Raw genomic sequence first — 18,703 nt, 5'->3', positions numbered from 1 at the left:
AAGCGAGTTTCTGGGGTAGCTACCCAGTACAGCGGAGAGAGTGACAGGTCTGATGTTGCGAAGACCTATGTTCAATTCTGACCTCAGATGCTTCTTAGCTGTGTGACCCTGGGCAAGAGCCTGTCTAAGCCAAACCACTCTCCTGCCTTGGAATCAGTATTGTCAACTCTATGGAAGAAGATAAGGGTCTAAAATAATAATAATAATAATAATAAAGTGAGTTTCCTCATTGGAGAACCCCAAAGCAATCCCTGGTCTAGTCCCTAGCCTCATTAGAGCAATGACACATAAACAAGCAAACATGCTTCTATTCTCCCTGCTCTTGCCAGCTTTCAGCTTTAAGGGAAAGACAGCTTGGACAGCACTTCCCCTTCTCTCAGCAAGCCCTCCCCCTGAATCTCTACTCATACCTCAGCAGGTTGCAAGTGTTACAATTAAAAATAATTCCTGGCTGCCCCACAGGGAGGAAGAAATCCATCCTTCCCAGTTCTAAGATAACACGTCATTTCCCCTGTCTTTTGCTACAGGCTCTTATGCCATTGGTGATCCTTCCTTTGAACAAAGAGCCTGACCACATCAATTCCTAAGCAATACAGTATATACAATAGTGACCATATATATATACACTTACCTACTATCCTGTATTACATAACTTTATTTTAGAATTTTAGAAAGAAGAATGCATAGAATTTCTTTTTTTTTTAAACCCTTGTCTTCTGTCTTAGTATCAGTTTTGAGATAGAAGAGTAGCAAAGACTGGGTAATCAAGATTAAATGGTTTGTCAAGGACCACACAGCTAAGAAATGTCAGAGGCCAGATCTGAACCCAGATCTTCACAACTACAACCCTAATGTTCTTCTACTGCACTACCTAACTTCCCTTGAATACACAGAATTTTTTAAAAATTCTTCCCTATTTCTTTTTTTTTTAATTTGATGTTTTTTAAATAATTAACTTGATCACAAATAATCACCAATACAACAATGTATGAAGATCAAGTAAAGAGATTATATATGAAACCAAGTACTTCTTCTATATGTCTTGTTTTTTAAAAGTATACTTAAATGTAATAAAAGAGAAATAAAATTTCCCTGTTTATTTCCCCTTCTGATTTTCTTGCTTTCTTTTGTATATTTTCAAATATTGTATCGATCCTTTTTTTGTTTTTTCTTTTGGGGGCCGTGGGGTATCTGTCATTTCCCACTCACTAATCCTGCTCCCCATCTCACAACAGAAGCTATCCCTTATAACAAATGAAGGATTTTATTTGTTATAAATTTGTTATAAATTATTTGTTATAAATATGATATAAATAAAAATTGTTATAAATATAAATATAACAAGCAGAACAACTCAACACATCGGCCATGTCTGAAAACAAAGTGGCAGCAAGGAATGTTCAGAGCCCTATACTGGGAGAGGTGAGCAGACACGCTAAGAGACAAGGAGAGGGCAGAATCAGAGGATCTGGGGCAGCAATGGATCCATGGGCAAAATACCAGTGGCATCAGGAATTGTTCCCTCTACTTCCCAAGTTCTCCAACTCTAGGGACTGCGACCTTCCAGGAAGCCATGAATAAGAAAGCCAACGGGGGATATTTAGGCTATGACAGGGAAAGTTTTCAGAATATTTGCTGAATTCAATATATAATCCAGTTGGCATTTTGTTTCACCCAAATGCATGACTCTGGTTTAACTTAGAACCCATGTTACAAATATTTGGAGTGATTTACAGTTCCCAATGGGAACAGCTAAGTCTAGGCATATCAATTGGATCTTGAAATTCTAGAGTTTGGAACCAATTGGTTAACTAATACCTAGGTTGGGAGAAACTGAGGGCAAGTAGCCTTTGCAGTGGTTTTTAAATATTTTAATTGTTTTCCTTTTATTTTTTGGTCATGAGTAAAGAAACCATATATGTTTGTGGTCAACTTCATTATGCCACGCTCACATACTTAGGGCTCATTGAAATACAGTTGACTAGGGAGGAGGGTAGAGTTTTCCCAGTACATGGTTAGGAGCGGTGGCGGGGTGGGTCTTGAACCAAGGTTGTAATTGGACAAATCCACCCTGACCACACAGCTTCAGCCTAAGAAAGCAAGCAGTTGCCAGCCACAAAAGGGCAGCGCTAGGAGACAGAGGTAGCTATTTCCCGAGAACCAAAGAAGTATTGGCAATCTCTCAGTATGCCCCCACAGCATTAAGTGGAGCACATCCACCAGGGTAAATATGAGATTCCTCTGGAGCCCTCATAGCAAACAAGGGAGAGGTAGGTAGGCAGAAATGGTTGGTTAAAAGTAAAATACTTCTTTCATCCTAGACATGATATTCAGAACCTGCCCAAAGGTTGAAGCAAGAGCATTCGGTGAATTAGTTTTTGCTCTCCTCCTTACTGCTTGCATCTTCCTCAGAAGCTGGTCAGTTTTTTGCCCACTTTGGACAAGTGGCATAACTCCAAGGGTGTAGGGCACAGAGCTACGCCTAGGATATCACTTTGTACTAGCGGAATCTTTGGCTTGAGTTCATCACAAACAGCAACTTGTATTTTCTTTCATGGGGAAAAAAATTCCTTGAAGAACCTGAAGTCCCTGATATATTTGTTTGATTTGTTAGATGTGTGTTATTTCAGCTGTCTCACATCCCAAAGCCCTGCTCTCCTCCTTCCCATCACTGCTGGCTGTGGTAGAAGGTATCCGAGTTTACAGATTGTGCCTCTTATTAGGAACGGGACCCCAAGAAGTAGAAATGGAATGTGCATAAAGCATTAGCCAGGAATAGATTTGCTTGAACTCTCACCTTTCAAGGGTCTATAAACACCAGTGAAAAGAAAGCCTGGGTAGCCATGGCAATCCAGATAAAAGGGATGCCCACGCAATCACACACAAACCAACATACTTGCATTCCACAAAACGCACTAATGCTCAACTGACTGTAATTATTCTGAAAAGTCCCTGCCAAAAAGAAAAAAATTCACACCTTAGGGAGGGGCAATAGTGATGTAGAGATCAAGATAAAAAAAGCAACAGTCAAGGATTTTTAACTTGAATTACCTTCTCTAGTGGCTCTTCTGGAGACTGAGGGCAAATCCTTTTGCTTCTCTGAACCTTAATTATTCTCATCAGGACCTTCTCTAAAATTGATGTGATTGGGGACAGCTGGGTAGCTCAGTGGATTGAGAGCCAGTCCTAGAGACAGGAGGTCCTAGGTTCAAATATGACCTCAGAGACACTTCCTAGTTGTGTGACCCTGGGCAAGTCACTTAGCCCCTATTGTCTAGCCCAGGGATTCCTAAACTTTTTTGGCCTACTGCCCCCTTTCCAGAAAACATATTACTTAGTGCCCCTGGAAATTAATTTTTAAAAATTTTAATAGCAATTAATAGGAAAGATAAATGCACCTGTGGCCATCACCGCCCTCCTGGATCACTGCAACACCCACCAGGGGCAGTGGCACCCACTTTGGGAATCACTGGTCTAGCCCTTACCTCTCTTTTGCCTTGGAACCAACAATACACAGTATTTGATTCTAAGATGTAAGGTACAGTTAAAGTAAATAAATAAAATAGAATTGATGTGATTATATACATATTTACATATGAAATAAAGCTGTATTCAAGTCACATTTCAGTCAGATCTATGAATGTGGCCCTTTTTGGGCCTGAATTCCCCCCAAAGATAAAATCAGTGGACTAGACTAGACCACATGCATGTCCATGGGCAATCTTTCATCTGTAAAATGATAGGGTTGGGCAAGGCCTTGAAGATTCCTTCCTAAAGATCCCTAAATATTTGATGGTATATAATCTTTTCCAGTTCTGACAGTATATGACTCTGCTATGAGATCTGAGACAGCAGAGACTGTTTTGTGGAGGATTTGTAGATATTTTGTTAATAGGTAAACTCTTGGGACCAAGAGTGTGATTGAGATGGTAACTCTGCCTTTGGGCTTCCTAAAAGGTACATGCAGTCATTTTATTCAGATATTATACCCTAAGCATTAATGGGCTCCTTCCAAATGGAAAGTTGATAGAAAAGGTAGAGTCACAGGATATGAGCTATTAGAAACCCTAAAAGTCAAAGCCCTTTATTTGATACATCAGTGAATTGAGGACCAGAAAAAGTAAGTGACTTTCCCAAGAACTTCATTCTCCTAAGTCTTAGCATCGATCTACCCCTAAGTTCCAGTTCCCAAGTGGAAAAGAGACTTTGGCCCCATTTCTCAACCCATGCTACAACCTCTTCCTCATACATACAAATGACTACAGAGATGCAAAGGAATGGATGGATGCTTTGCTCCACAGAAATATACTTGACTTTGAATTTCGTTTTGTAGATGGGTGGAGGAGACCTACATCTGGCCCCAAATGAAAGCCTGTCCTTTAATAAGTGAAACTGGCATGCACCAAGGGGCAGGAAGTCAAAGGAGTTCAGTCCAAAAGGATGAGGAATTGCCGGCACAGAGTGTACATCTATGCTCCAGCTCCACCCAGAGCTGAGAAGAGCCCTCTAGCTAGGACGATGTGCCTGGCCAGCTAGTGTGCCAGTCAGTGCCTTGTCAGTAAGAAAAAAGCAGAAGCCAAAACCTAGGAGACAGCCCAAAGGAAAACACTGTATGAGATTTTGACTCCCAACATAGCCCAGAAAGGCTGTTTAATAAGAGATTCCATTTATGAAGCCCTTTAAAGTTTGCAAAGCAGAAAAGCATGGTTTCATTGATGCTTCTTATAGACAAAGCACTTTTCAGCTTTGTGAGAGGATATGATTATCCCCAGTTTACAGATGAGGACACAAACTCAGGGAGATTTAAGTGACTTCCTGGAGCTTAAGGAGGTAGTGACTAGTAGAGCTGGAATTTGAATTTAAATCTTTCATCTATCAGTCTGGAGCTCTTTTCACTATGCTAGTTCTTTCTTCAATAAAGGGAAGATAGAATTAGACTCCACCTCTACATTCCTTCTCCCTTGGACTAGAACAAAAAGGGGCAGGGAACAAGAAACCATAAGGAAAATGTGAATCAGTCAGTCAATAAGCATTTATTAAAAGCTAACTCTGCTTGGATACTCCCTCCTCTCTGGGTTTCCATGACATTGTTCTTCTTCTTGTTCTCCTACCTGTCGGACTACTCCTTCTCAGTGTTCCTTGCTGGGTCCTCAAACAGGTCATGTCTAGTAACTGAGGGTGTTTCTCAAAATTATATCCTAAGCCTTCTTCTCTTCTCCCTTTCTAGTGTATCCCTCTGTGATCTCATCAGCTCCCATGAGTTTACTTAACACATCTAAACAAAAAAATTCCCAGATCTATTCATCTAGCTCTATTGTCTCTCCTGAGCTTCAGTCCCTCATCACTGACTATCTTTTGGACATCTCAAACTGGATGTTCTGCAGGGATCTCAAACTCAAATGTCTAAAACACAACTCAAGCTGCCCCCCTTCCCTCTTATTCCTCCTCTCCAAAAGGCTGCCTGTCCCAAACTTCTCTATTTCTGTAAAGTCCTCCCAGTTACTCAGGCTAACCATCTTGATGCTCTCATTGTCTCCTCAAACAAAGCTCAAGTATTCATTCTGTTGCTAACACTCCAGTAAACTATCTTGGCAGGTGGGCTAAACCAGGTTGAGGGTAATTGGCAGTCCTCAAACCATTGGTGAGTTGGGGACAAGGAGACAGTGTACCCCAGGAATGTAAAAACTTACCCTGGGGGAAGGGGTAGAAGAGAACAGTTTGTTCTAAGTGTTCCATGGATCACTCAGAGCTTGGTTAGACATCAAAAAAGCTAAAGTCATCCAATGTCTACTGAGCCATCACCAGTCATCTTGACTTTTGTCTTGCCACTGGACTTCTGTGGCTTTGGAAGAGAGTGAGGCTAATGATGGGATAATTCTGTCTCACTTTAATCCAATTCATGTGCCAATCAAAAGATATTACAAGTGATGTCATTCTGGTCTCCTTCCAATGCGAAGGACATCAATCACTCATATTGCCACCATATTGGTGCAGGCTCTGAACACCTATTCCCCAGACTATTACAAAAGCCTTCTACTTCAGTCTTCCTGCCTCAAGCCTCTCCCCATTTCAGTGCATCCTTGGCTTCACTACCAAAGTAATTTTACTAAATCACAAATTGGACAATATCATCACCCCATTCAATAAACTCCAGTGGCTATCTCCAGGATCAAATATAGAATACTTTGACATTTAGAGCCCTTTATAATCTGACCCCTTTCTTCTTGGGAAGGAGAAGGAACAACTGAAATACAAAGAGAGATAATACTTCCTCCTCCATTCCTACTCCTTATACCTGAAAAAAAAAAATCATTGAGTTGCAAGTGCTAGCAGTTGAGAAAGATAATGGTAGTATTTAAAAGCTCAGGGACTTTCCCAGTCTGGTACAACAGATCATGGGACCCATTCATTAAGCAGACTCATTGCTATCTGAGTCAGAAATGGACAAGGGAGAAAAAATGCAACTGAAACCAAGTTATATTATCTGTTGCAAAATAAATAGTTCATAGGTCTCCTGGGAGTGGAGGAAGATAAGTCAACCAGAAACTAGTTAAGGCTTAGCTTGGGGGCAAAGAGACAGAGAAGGGGGGGGGGGGGGGGCGCATGACATGAAGAAATAGGACTGAAGATGTAGATACGCAGCCGGGTGATACAGCCTGTAAGATGTAACAGGGGTAGGAGCCACGTCATGGGCCAGGTGCTCATGGAAAGGAGGTCTTTGGGTCCCTGAGGAATAGTCCTCCACAGGACTGGGGCTGGTCTACACAGGCTAGATAGAATTGCCAACTGAGTCAACAGAGAGGAGGCAGACCAGTTTCAGAGGAAAAGTAGCAATGTCCACTTATCATGTGACATAGGAATATATTGTGCAGTACGGTTGCCATGAAACAGAGGCATAGAGGAATTGCATAAACAACTGAAAAAAGAGAATAAGAAAATCACTCTTTAATTTAGTGTTTCTGGCAGAGATAGCAATGAAAGCGCTGGTCTTGGAATCACAAGATTATGTCTGAATACTAGTTTTAACATTCACTTGCTATGTGATCCTAGAAAAGTTAGTTTGTTTTACTGAGCCTCAACTTCCTCACCCATATAATGGCAACGTTAAGCAACATTTTAATAATCTAGTCTACTTTTTAGACTGCTAGTTGCAGAAAAAGTGCTCTTCTCCATTGGTACTGAAAGCATCTCACTGGAAGCTGTTTACACCAAAGAAATCACAGATTTAATGATAATAGCAATAATAACAATGCACAATCTACCTCACAAGGTTGTGAGGAAATCACTTTGTAAAACCTTAACATGCTCTATAAATGTGAGATATACTAATATTATTAGCTATTGTTATTAGAGGAAAATTCAAAAGTACAAACCTACTATTTGTGGATCAGTAGTAGTCATGTTCACATGTAATGGATGATACATATAAGGGAAATGGAAACATCATGACAAAAAAAGGATTCCTTCAGAAATGGTAAAAAGAAATAAAACTGATTTAAGAAAATATTTTCTCTCATAATAAAAAGCATTCATGCAAGCTCTTGCTTACTAGGTATCTAATACCAAATCAAGCCATCTTTTAAAATATCATTTCATTGATATTAAGGACAAAGAGCAATATAAGAAAGCAGGGGAAAGGTTCCCAGCTCTATCTCATCCTTTAAGGGTTGTTACGTGTAGCCTCAGTATGATTCTCATGGCCCTAAAGCTAGCTGCCAAAGGCAAGATGTGAGATGAAAGAATTTGATCACCTAAACCTAAATAACAAGCAGGCCTAGGAGAGTTCCTGCTGAAGAAGAATAAGATTGTGAAAAAGAAAGACTCTGTGCTGGCTGGGTGTACCTGGTCTGACTGATCCAAAAACAAACAAACAAACAAAACTCTTAATAAAAAAAAAAAAGTCCTTGGGTCCAGGAAGTCTTAAAAAAATGATAAGCATGTGTTAAAATAAAAAGAAGCACCTATAGTAGCTGAAATCAGCTTAGCAGAGAAGTCTAAGAGCAGATGTCAACAGCAGAGAAGCAGCTAGTGGAAACCTTGAATGCAGAGTAGAACAGCAGATGGGCAGAGTGGGTTGCTGGTAAATTATCCTAATGAATCTGTGAGGTGCATTCTCCCTACAAGGATGCAACCAACCCCTAGGATATGAATTGTCCAGTGTCCCCTCTTCTCCCTGGAAACATGGGAATCTGTGAAACTCTATCCCTTTTCCTTTAAGGAAGTTTTTCATGTTATTTACTTTACTATTCAATTTAATTAAATGACTTTTCTTTTGAATTAATGTATGATCAGGCTTACTTGGTCTGATACAAGGAGATATATTGGTAGGAGCCCAAAGCTATAGTTATAAATAGATTACCCCAACAGTACCAGGAATCTGCATGTAGCTTTCAGAAAGCCACTCTGAAGAATCCATATGCTATGAATAAAATCACAAGAACTGACTCACAAAATAGCAATATTTGAACCTTTTACTACAACCCCTGCAATTACTATTAAAAATGCACAAATCAGTAAAACTAATAAACTACATATCTGGGGAATATTTTTATGACTTGCATTGCTTTCTAGGATCTGAAATGAATGTCCTTTGCACTCCTTTGTTTAAACTTCCTTTTTTGGGTCTCTTCTGTTCCCCTTTTATTTCCCCACTGAAAATCTTTGCTCTATTTCCCACTGTTAGCAAGAATATTATAAATGCTGAGACAGTCTTATTGTTATTAGTATATGATAACTTGTTCACTTTATAAGACTATATGTTTTCTGTAATGCAACTAGGATTAAAATTTAAGTAGTAGTGAATAAGCTCTTGACTGTATCATTTTAACCTCTTTGTTAATATTTTATTCCAAATCTTTGCATTAATATTCATTCATGGAGAGGCAGCAAAGTATAGTAGATGGAGAGCTGTCTTTGAAGCTAAGAAGACCTAAGTTCAAGTCCTACCTCTGATATATTAGCTGTGTGACCTTCAGAAAGTCACTTAACCCTTCAGTGCTCTAAGAACTCTATAAGATAATAAATTTCAAGGAAAGTGCTGATCTGCATGGGTAGAAGATCTTCAATGGGTTCCCCATATACCAATGAAATCACAGTTCCAGGCTCTATTGCTATGTACAGATGAATGAATCTGTGCTTTTGAAGTCTGATTCGTGTTGAGTTGTTCTTTCTTAAGAAAGGCCCGTTGACTGGTTGAAATGGACCTGATAAAAATGTCCTGAAAGGAATCATCTGATCACCTGTGAAGTTTAGTCATCAGTAGATGTTGTACACACAGCTCTGGATTCCATATAATGAAATCTTTCCAAATTTAATACATCAGCCAAAAGCATTAATGTAATCCAATGAACAGAAATTTCATACAGCCCATTTGCTTAATATTCTGACATTAAGAAGGAAAAAAATGCAATCCAAACTAGAAATAAAACTCTAACTACAAATGAACTAATGAGCTTTTTTAAAAAATAAAGAGTTTTGCAAAACAACTCTGAGGTACCACTTCACATCTAGCAGATTGGCTAATATGACAGCAAAGAAAAATAATAAATGTTGGAGGGAACTGGCAAAATAGAGACACTAATGCATTGCTGGTGGAGTTGTGAATTGATCCAACCATTCTGGAAGGCAATTTAGAACTATGCCCAAAGGACTTTAAAAGACTGCCTGCCCTTTGATCCAACCATACCACTGCTGGATTTATACCCCTAAGATTTAATAAGGAAAAAGACTTGTACAAAAATATTTATAGCAGCACTCTTTGTGGTGGCAAAAAATTGGAAGATGAGGGATCTTGGAAGATCCCTCATTGGAAGAAGAGATCCCCTTCAGTTGGGAAATGGTTGAACAAATTGTGGTACCTGTTGGTAATGGAATACTATTGTGCTAAAAGGAATAATGAACTGTAGGAATTACATGTAAACTGGAACAACCTCCAGGAATTGATGCAGAGTGAAAGGAGCAGGAGAACCTTATACACAGAGACTGATACACTGGGCACAATCGAATGTAATGGACTTCTCTAGTAGCAGCAATGCAATGATCCAAGACATTTCTGAGGGACCTATGAGAAAGAGTGCTATCCACATCCAGAGAAAGAACTGTGGAAGTAGAAACATAGAAGAAAAACAATTGCTTGATCACATGGTTCAATGGGGATATGATTGGGGATGTAGACTCTAAATAATAACCCTAGTACAAATATCAATAATAAGGAGATGGGTCTTGATCAATAACACATGTAAAACCCAGTGGAATTGCATGTTGGCTATGGGAGAGGGGTGGAAGGAGGGGAGGGAAAGAATATAAATCATGGAACCACGGAAAAATTCTCTTAATCAATTACATATAATTTTAAAAACAATACAGAAAAAATAGATTTGAAAAAAGAGATCCAACCATTCTGGAAGGCAATTTAGAACTATGCCCAAAGGACTTTAAAAGACTGCCTGCCCTTTGATCCAACCATACCACTGCTGGATTTATACCCCTAAGAAGAAGACCTGGAAGTGAGAGAGAAGAGAAGAAAGAAAAGGAGATTAGGAAGACAGAGAGGGAAGACAGAGGATGGGGGAGAGAGACAAGAGAATAAGATTGAGAAAAAGGCACAGAGAGACAAAGAAAGAGACAGAAGATGAGAGACAGAAAGGAGAGAGAGAGAGAGAGAGAGAGAGAGAGAGAAAGGAGAGAGAGAGAGAGAGAAAGAGAAAGAGAGAAGTAGAGAAGAGAGGAGAGGGAAAGGCAGAGAGAAAGAGAAAGAGAGAAGTAGAGAAGAGAGGAGAGGGAAAGGCAGAGACTAAGAGAGAGAGAAAGAGAGAAGAGTCTCAAAGACAAAGAGGAAGAAGAGAGAGAGAAGAAAGAGAGACAAACCAAGAGAGAGATAAAAGTGGTGCTTTGGGTGTTAAGTATAAGTTAGGTCTCTGAAACACTACATATATTGTAAGAAAATTAAAATTGGAAAAAACAAGAATTGGAGGATCCAAACCAGGTGGCTGAAAGCCTGTTGTTTGGATCTCAAGCAAGATTTCTGCACTCAACTTATTGTTCAGCAGTTTCTCGTCTATGGCTCAATTTCTCTGTGAAGAGGCGAAAAAAAGCTTGACAGGATTTTCCTCTCTCTTCTCCGCGTGGAAAGACATTGATATTGGCATTACAGCCACAGTCTGTAATCCTCCTGCTGCCTCATTCTAAGAAAGCAGCTATTATGACTGGGAACACGATGATCAACTCAATCTCCTCTTGTCTTCTGTCTCTGAATAGAAACTACACTTGAATTTTGCTCAATAAAGCTTTAATAATATCCACCAAGTCATTCTGTAAAACCCTATATTCTAGTCCAGCGATGGCCAATATGATCAAGAGTAGGAATCGGGATGCACAACCTAATTGTTTTGTTTTTGAAAAGTTTGTGCTAGATACTTTTAAATTTATTTATTTAATGTCTTTTGTTTTAAAAGTATGAATATATTCCACCTGGACACTCTACCAACAGGGTCACTCTTTGTCCTATTGCAACTTTTTTTTTTAGATTTAATTCTTATATTATATATACCAAACTTAATGCTGGCAGGTTAGAGCATCTTTATGTGTTTCTGTTATAATGTTTTACATCTTCCAGAATAATGGTGTTTTAAATCATGGAACCAATATGATTAAATCACAATATTTTTATACCTCAAGAGCTAGACATAAGAAGTCATATGTGAGACACTGTTACTGTGGATTGGTACCCTCTCCTTTTCTTCCTCATTCATATAGTTTTCAGTTTTCAATGGAAGTTTAAGTAATGGGCAGTTAGATCAGCTCTTGCATTAAAAAAAAAACAATGACTATAATAATAAAACATATTTCCTGAAGTATTATCATTTGATCTATTCCAAAACATGTGGAAATATTAAAGATTCTCAGAGAAAAAGCAACCTATCTTGACATAACTACTCTATCCATTCTGCATATTTAGAGATAGAAGGAAGGAATTTTTTTTATAGGAGAGAATAAGTAGAAAGAATCTTAGACCTTGCATAACTCAGAAATACAAAGATGGCTGTTACTCCCTTTTGCTCAAACAGTGGTGCCCATAGCATAAGGTATTTCTAGGATTCAGTTCCCCTGGGTGACAAATCCACCTACCTCTAACTACTAAGAATTGGGAAAGGATAGAAGTTAAGGTCCTAAGGTCCTGCTTAGCTTAAGGTAAGCTACCCATTCAGTTTCAGCTCTCTTTATTGAAGAGGACAACCTGGACATTGGTGTCCCTATCCCTTGTCTCCAGACTATACACTGGTGAGTTTGGGTTGAAAAAGAAAGTGAAGGATTGGGTACCTCTTACCCCTGGAAAAGAGAAAAGAACAAAGACTTTGCTTTTCCTATCCCTCCTTTCAGAACCATTAGATGCAATTAGTGAGAGGTGTGATTAAAAAAAAAACATAGGCTATGTCCTAAATTCTATATATGAGATTCATTTAGGATAATACACCCCTACTCCTTGGAGGAGGGAAGGTTAGGATTAGTATAAATTCATTTAATCTGATTATTTTCCCCTAATACCTAGTTGAGATCTCACTGTCATGAGGGAATGCCATTGACTTTAAGGTCTATTGGGCCTTTTGCTCTAAGTTGAAGATGAGTCTTCCCCTATGTGAGCTCCTTGGGAGCAGAAATTGCCTTTTCCATTTGTATTCTCAGCACAGATCATAGTGTTTTGCATATATTTAACAAAGGATTTTTTACTCATTTATTCAAAAAAGAAAGGAAGAAGCCCTGCTTTCTTTAAAAAAAAAAAAAAAGGAAGAGATCCGATTTAAGAGACATTACTAAATATGTGCTTATCACAATAACTTACTTTTGACCTCCTGTAAATGTAATGTGGTAACTTCAAAATTAATTAGTAAATCAACAATAATAACTATCATTCTATATTATGTAGTGATTTACAATTTATGAAACACTTTCCTTACAACATTCTCATAAGGGAAGCAAAACATGTATCATCTTCATTTTATAGACAAGGAAACTGAGATACATCACACACAGCCAGCAAATTTCAGAGCTGGAACTTGACTCTAATCTCAGAAGTCACCTTTTCCCAAGTGGTTTTCTTGACCACTAGAACATTATCTTCTTCACTGTCTATTAATGCCCTTTGATTTGTCATCGCCATTCAAGCCATCGTTCTTTAGTGCCACATCATGGATACCGTGGACTGTGAGCATCTCGTCATCACATATTCTTCTATCTCATTGTACTGTTTGTTAACTGGTAAGTATGAAGGTGGGCTATGGTGTTTGTGTAATGATGGTGGTAAAATGGCAGTTTTTTTTAACAAAGGAAGATGCCATTTCTGCAGTTATGACCAGGCCACATTTTTTTTTGACATTCCTTCATGACTGACTTTGAACAGAGTTCCAAGCAAAAGCAATATCAAAAATTCCATCTCCAGTGATATAATGAGTTAGAACATCCTGGGAAAGTAGGGCATTCCTGAATGATGGGTTGACTTTTTCATGAAATCTACTGTAGTAATATTTCCTAATCTGAATAGTATCCTAGTCCATATATTGAATCAGTGAAATAACATTGGAGGACAGGAAGATGATAAAAAAAATATTACCAGATGCTAACCTTACTTCTTTAGATAAGCTCTATAATTATCTAGCAATAGAATAGCTTTTATAATCCTCAGCTTTTTATCTCCTCTGTTTGGCATTAAAGCCCCTCATAATCTGGCTATAGCCTACCTTTCCAGGTTAATTCCACATTACTCCCTTTCACATACTCTCTGTTCCAACCAAATTTAACTTACTCATTCCTTGTACCTAACAATCCAGTCTCCAATATCTCTGCCTATGCATGTTCTGCCTGTCCCCTGTGCCTTTAATACACCCTTTCCTCATTTCTCAATTTAAAAATTTTAGAATTTAGAATATTTCTTTTTAGAATTCGGAATTCTTAATTTTAGTATCCCTAATGTCTTTTAAAGCTCATCTCAGGGGTCACCTCCTACATGAAGTCTTTCCATATCCTTCAGTTACTAATAATCATACCTCCCCACTCCCTGAAATTACTCATATTTACTTGTCTGTGTACATATTGGTTCCCCCACTAGAACATAAGCCCCTTGAGGGCAGGGGCTGTTTTGTTTTTGTCTCTGTATCTCCAGTGCCTTGAACTTAGTAGGTAGTTAACAAGTGATTATTGACGGAAAAAAAGTCTATCATTTTGAAGTTTTGAAGTGATCTCTCACTAAAAGATGATCAGGCCAGTAGGTGGAAAGATTCTTTGCCCAGTCCTTTTATCAGTCTATACCTTTAAGCAACAGATAAAAATATGATATCATTGAAAGTTGCTCTTGGTTCATGGATCCCTTAGGCAGTCTGGTGAAGCCTATGGAGCCCCTCTCAGAATAATATTTTATATATAAAATAAAATGCATAGAATTACAAAGGAAGCCAATTACATTGTAATATAATTAACAAAATATTCCTTCTTAAAGTTCTTGGACCTCAGGTTAAGAACTCATGCTAGGGCAGCTAGATAGCACAATGGAAAGAACATTGGGCCTGAAGTCAGGAATACTTGAGTTCAAATCTGACCTCAGATGCTTACTAGCTGTATGACACTGGGCAAATCCTGTAACTCTGCCTCAGTTTCCTCATCTGTAAAATGAGCTGGAGAAAGATACAGCAAACCACTATAGCATCTCTGTCAAGAATACCCCAAATGGGGTCACAAAGAGTCATATGAGTGAAAATGACTGAACAACATGGAGTCTCCTCAGAATAACATTTTATATATAAAATCCAAGGAAGTCAATTATATACTATATATTATATTATATATTATACATATATTGTGTATTATCAAAATATTTTTACTTAAAGTTCAAGGTCCTCAGGTTAAGAATTGGCACACAATGGCAGCTTCTTTCTCTCATTCTATGACTTTTATCTAATACCTCTGATTTCAAGCCCTGATGTAGGTATATTTCCCCTACTGTTAGCTGCCAAGAATTAATACCCTAGTTGTCCTTAACCAAATGATCAACTAGCTTTGACGGACAGGCATTTACTTTGTCCTAAGAACATAGACACGAATGTTTCCCTACAATGCCTTGAGGGCACATTCTCTCTTCCACTCTGCTCTGCCTCTGGGGTGGGTAAGCCAAGACTTGGCACAATATCTATAGAGCTTTTGTCCAACAAATTCCTGACCAAATGCAGTATTTGGGCCAGGTGAATCCTTGTCTCATCTGTCAACCACCACAATTTAGGTCCCAAAGATTCACCCTCACTCACAGGGGAGGGGTGGGGGGATTAGTATTAATAATAATAACAACAACAGCAAAAGCTAACATTTATATCCTGCCTACTATGTACCAGGTAGTGAGCTAATTGCTTCCCAATTATTATCTCATTTGATCCTCCTTACAACTCTGAAAAGTCAATACTATTATTATCTCCATTATATAGATGAGGAAACCAAGGTTAAATAACTTGGCTAGAGTCACATAGCTAATAAGTACCTGAGCCTGGATTTGAACTCCAAACCCAGTGCTCTATCCACGGTGCCACATAGCTGCCTGATGCTCAGCTGGCTACTTGACTCTTGGATCCCAGGAGCACCAGGATCTCGGATTCTTGGATGACTTGCTCTCTTTTGAAACTCACATGGTCATAGGCTCTAATCCAGTGATTCCCAAAGTGGGCGCCACTGCCCCCTGGTGGGTGCTGCAGCGATCCAGGGGAGCGGTGATGGCCACAAGTGCATTTCTGAGTTCAATAAATAGTTTCATAATTTCAAAGTTCAATGTTTCTAATTTACACCTTTCTTTACTATATTTTATGAAAAAGGTAGAAACATTAATACATATATCTTTCCTATTAATTGCTACTAAATTTTTTTAAAAATTAATTTCCAGGGGGCGCTAAGTAATATTTTTTCTGGAAAGGAGGCAGTAGGTCAAAAAAGTTTGGGAACCACTGCTCTAATCCCTTCTCCTAAAATGAAAGAATAAATGTCAAGGCTGACAAGAACAGAGACCCATAGTCACAGCACCATATTTGTCCTTGGACGGGAGAAAGCCTGAGGCTCTCCTCATACAGTACCATCTCTCACTATATACCATCTAGAAAGAAGAACTCAAAAGCAGAAATACAAGAGAGAGAGAGACCAAGAGAAAGACAGAAAGAGAATGCCAAAAGCATACATATTGTTTGCTCAAAGGTGCCTCCAGTTCCAGATTCTTAACTCTAGCCAATCAAAGAAACTATAGTTTGCTATGTGGTTAAAAGACCTGAACCAGTTATGGAATGTCTACACATGCTCCACAGTCTCTCCAAGATTTTTGTATTACGCAGCATCACAACTCACCCAGAAAGAGGCTCTTCAACCTCTTCCACACAAGGAAATCCATCAGCTAAGCTATATTGGACTTACTGGCCAGTCTTCCGTTACTCATTGGCTCTTTTTTTGTTTTTCATTTTTTAATGGATATTTTGCACTTCTTTTTTAATATAATATTTCATTTCTCCCCAATTACATACAAAAATATTTTTTAACAAAAGGGTCTTTTTAAAATTCTGAGTTCCAAATTCTCTCCCTCCTTCCCACTCTCCCACCCCCCCCACTTTCCCTGAGAGGTAAGTAATCCGATATAAATTTTACACACATTATCTTTTAACACAATAATTATTCCATTATATATACTGCAACTTCTTTAGCCATTCCCTCAACCACTGGGCATCTATTTTGAGCTCCTTATTACCATAAAAACCTATACAACAGAAATCATAACACGGCTTTTTGTGATAGCTGTCATTTATATGTCACTTCAAGTTAGCAACCAACTTACTGCTATAAGAGAGGCATTTAAGTGGTGCAATGGATTGAGCAACAGGCGCAGAGTCAAGAAGACCTGAGTTCAGATTCTACCCTAGACATCTACTAACTGTGTGACTCTGGGCAAGTTTCTTTACGCTGTTTTCCTCAATTTCTTCATCTATAAAATGACCTGGAGGAAATGGAAAATCATTCCAGTATTTTTACAAAGAAAAACCACAAATGGAATCATGAAAAGTTGGATATGACTGAGCAACAACAATAAATGCTGTCAGGGGCAACTAGATGGTTCAGTGGATTGAGAACCACACTAGAGATCTGGGTTAAAATCTGGCCTCAGATATTTCCTAGCTTTGTAACCCTGGGCAAGTCACTTAATTCCCATTGCCTAGCCTTTACCACTGATTCTGCCTTAGAACCAATGCACAGTATTGATTCTAAGATAGAAGGTAAGAGTTTGGTTTTTGTAAATAACAATAAATGCTACAAGGCTATAGTTTTCTTACCATCCTGTATCATGACTTAGTTTTTCACATTAGTGGAATATAGAGAGAATTTTCCCTTCTCTATCTCTGTCCCCAACTAATGAAGCATTTTCATTGAGAACTTTCATCATGGTACCTTCATGTGTTTTTGAGGATATAGGAGGTACCACACAAGTAGTTATTTACTTCCACTCACACAAAAAGAGATGTCCTATTGTTTAAGATTTCCTATAACTCTAAACCTATGATTCTTCTCAATTAAATGGCACAGTGGATAGAAGGCTGGTCCTGGAGCCAGAAACCTGCATTCAAAACCAGCCTTCAGACATATATTAGCTGTGTGACCCTGGGTTTGTCACTTTACCTCTATGTGCCTCAGTCTCTTCATTTGGAAAATGGATAATAAGAGTATCTACCTCCCAGGATTGTTGTAAAGATAAATGAAATATCTGTAAAGAGTTCAGCGCAGTTCCTGGCACATAGTAGGCACTTACTAAAGCCTGTTTCCTTCTTCGTTTTGCATCACTAAGACTCCAGAGCTGTCTATCATCTCCTCTGTGGCAGTATCTCCTGCCTAGCACCTGTCATCACCATTTCTAATCCCTACAACCGATGTTGTTAATCTCCACCCCTGTCTTCACTTCATTTTTTCCCTTTCTTGTCTCTGTCACTTCACAAGTTTAGTACAAAAAGGATGTTCTTTTCTAGGCACTCCCTGCGTGACAGAGCACTGCTTTTGCTGTGGGCAAAGTGAACAATTATAGTGCTTTGGCTGGAATCCCCAGCTTCCAGGTCTCTGCTTCCTTGCTGGTATGAATGTAGCACCTGGACATCTCCAGGGCGTAGGAAAAGGGTTGTGTGTGTTGGGACTGCAGGGGCAGATTTGCAAATTCTCACAGTTTATGGTTTGAACTTTTCTTTATTAATATCCAGGTGTCTGAAGAACAAGCATATAATAAACAAATCTAGTTTGTTGCTAGTTATTCAGAAGCTATTTTATTATCAAAGATGTTCTCATCTGTTATTTCTTCCTGGCTCCTTCTGCCTATAAAGTCTAAACATTCTTGAAATATGATTTCAAGTGGTCATGGTTTTACTGTATTAATTTTTGTCAGACCAAAGCAACACCTCCATCTCTTTCCCTTTCCAGAAGTGTATAGGTAAAGAAAGCCAAATTCTGCCATCTTTAAGCATAAGTCTTTGGGCTCGAGTAGAATCACAGGGGCAGACCTTCTCCCCTTTAACTTTCATTCCAAGACCATTTGAAAAAAGTCTCCCTTTCTCCTTTTCTTCAGCTGTAGTGAGCTGGCTCCACAGTGATTATGTATAGAAACCTGGAAGACACTATTTAGGCCAGTCCAGGATTTTCTATATATGTCAACCAA

Source organism: Gracilinanus agilis, chromosome 5 (assembly GCF_016433145.1).
Source record: "Gracilinanus agilis isolate LMUSP501 chromosome 5, AgileGrace, whole genome shotgun sequence".
Lineage (NCBI taxonomy): Eukaryota > Metazoa > Chordata > Mammalia > Didelphimorphia > Didelphidae > Gracilinanus > Gracilinanus agilis.
Note: the sequence above shows the minus strand (reverse complement) of the source record.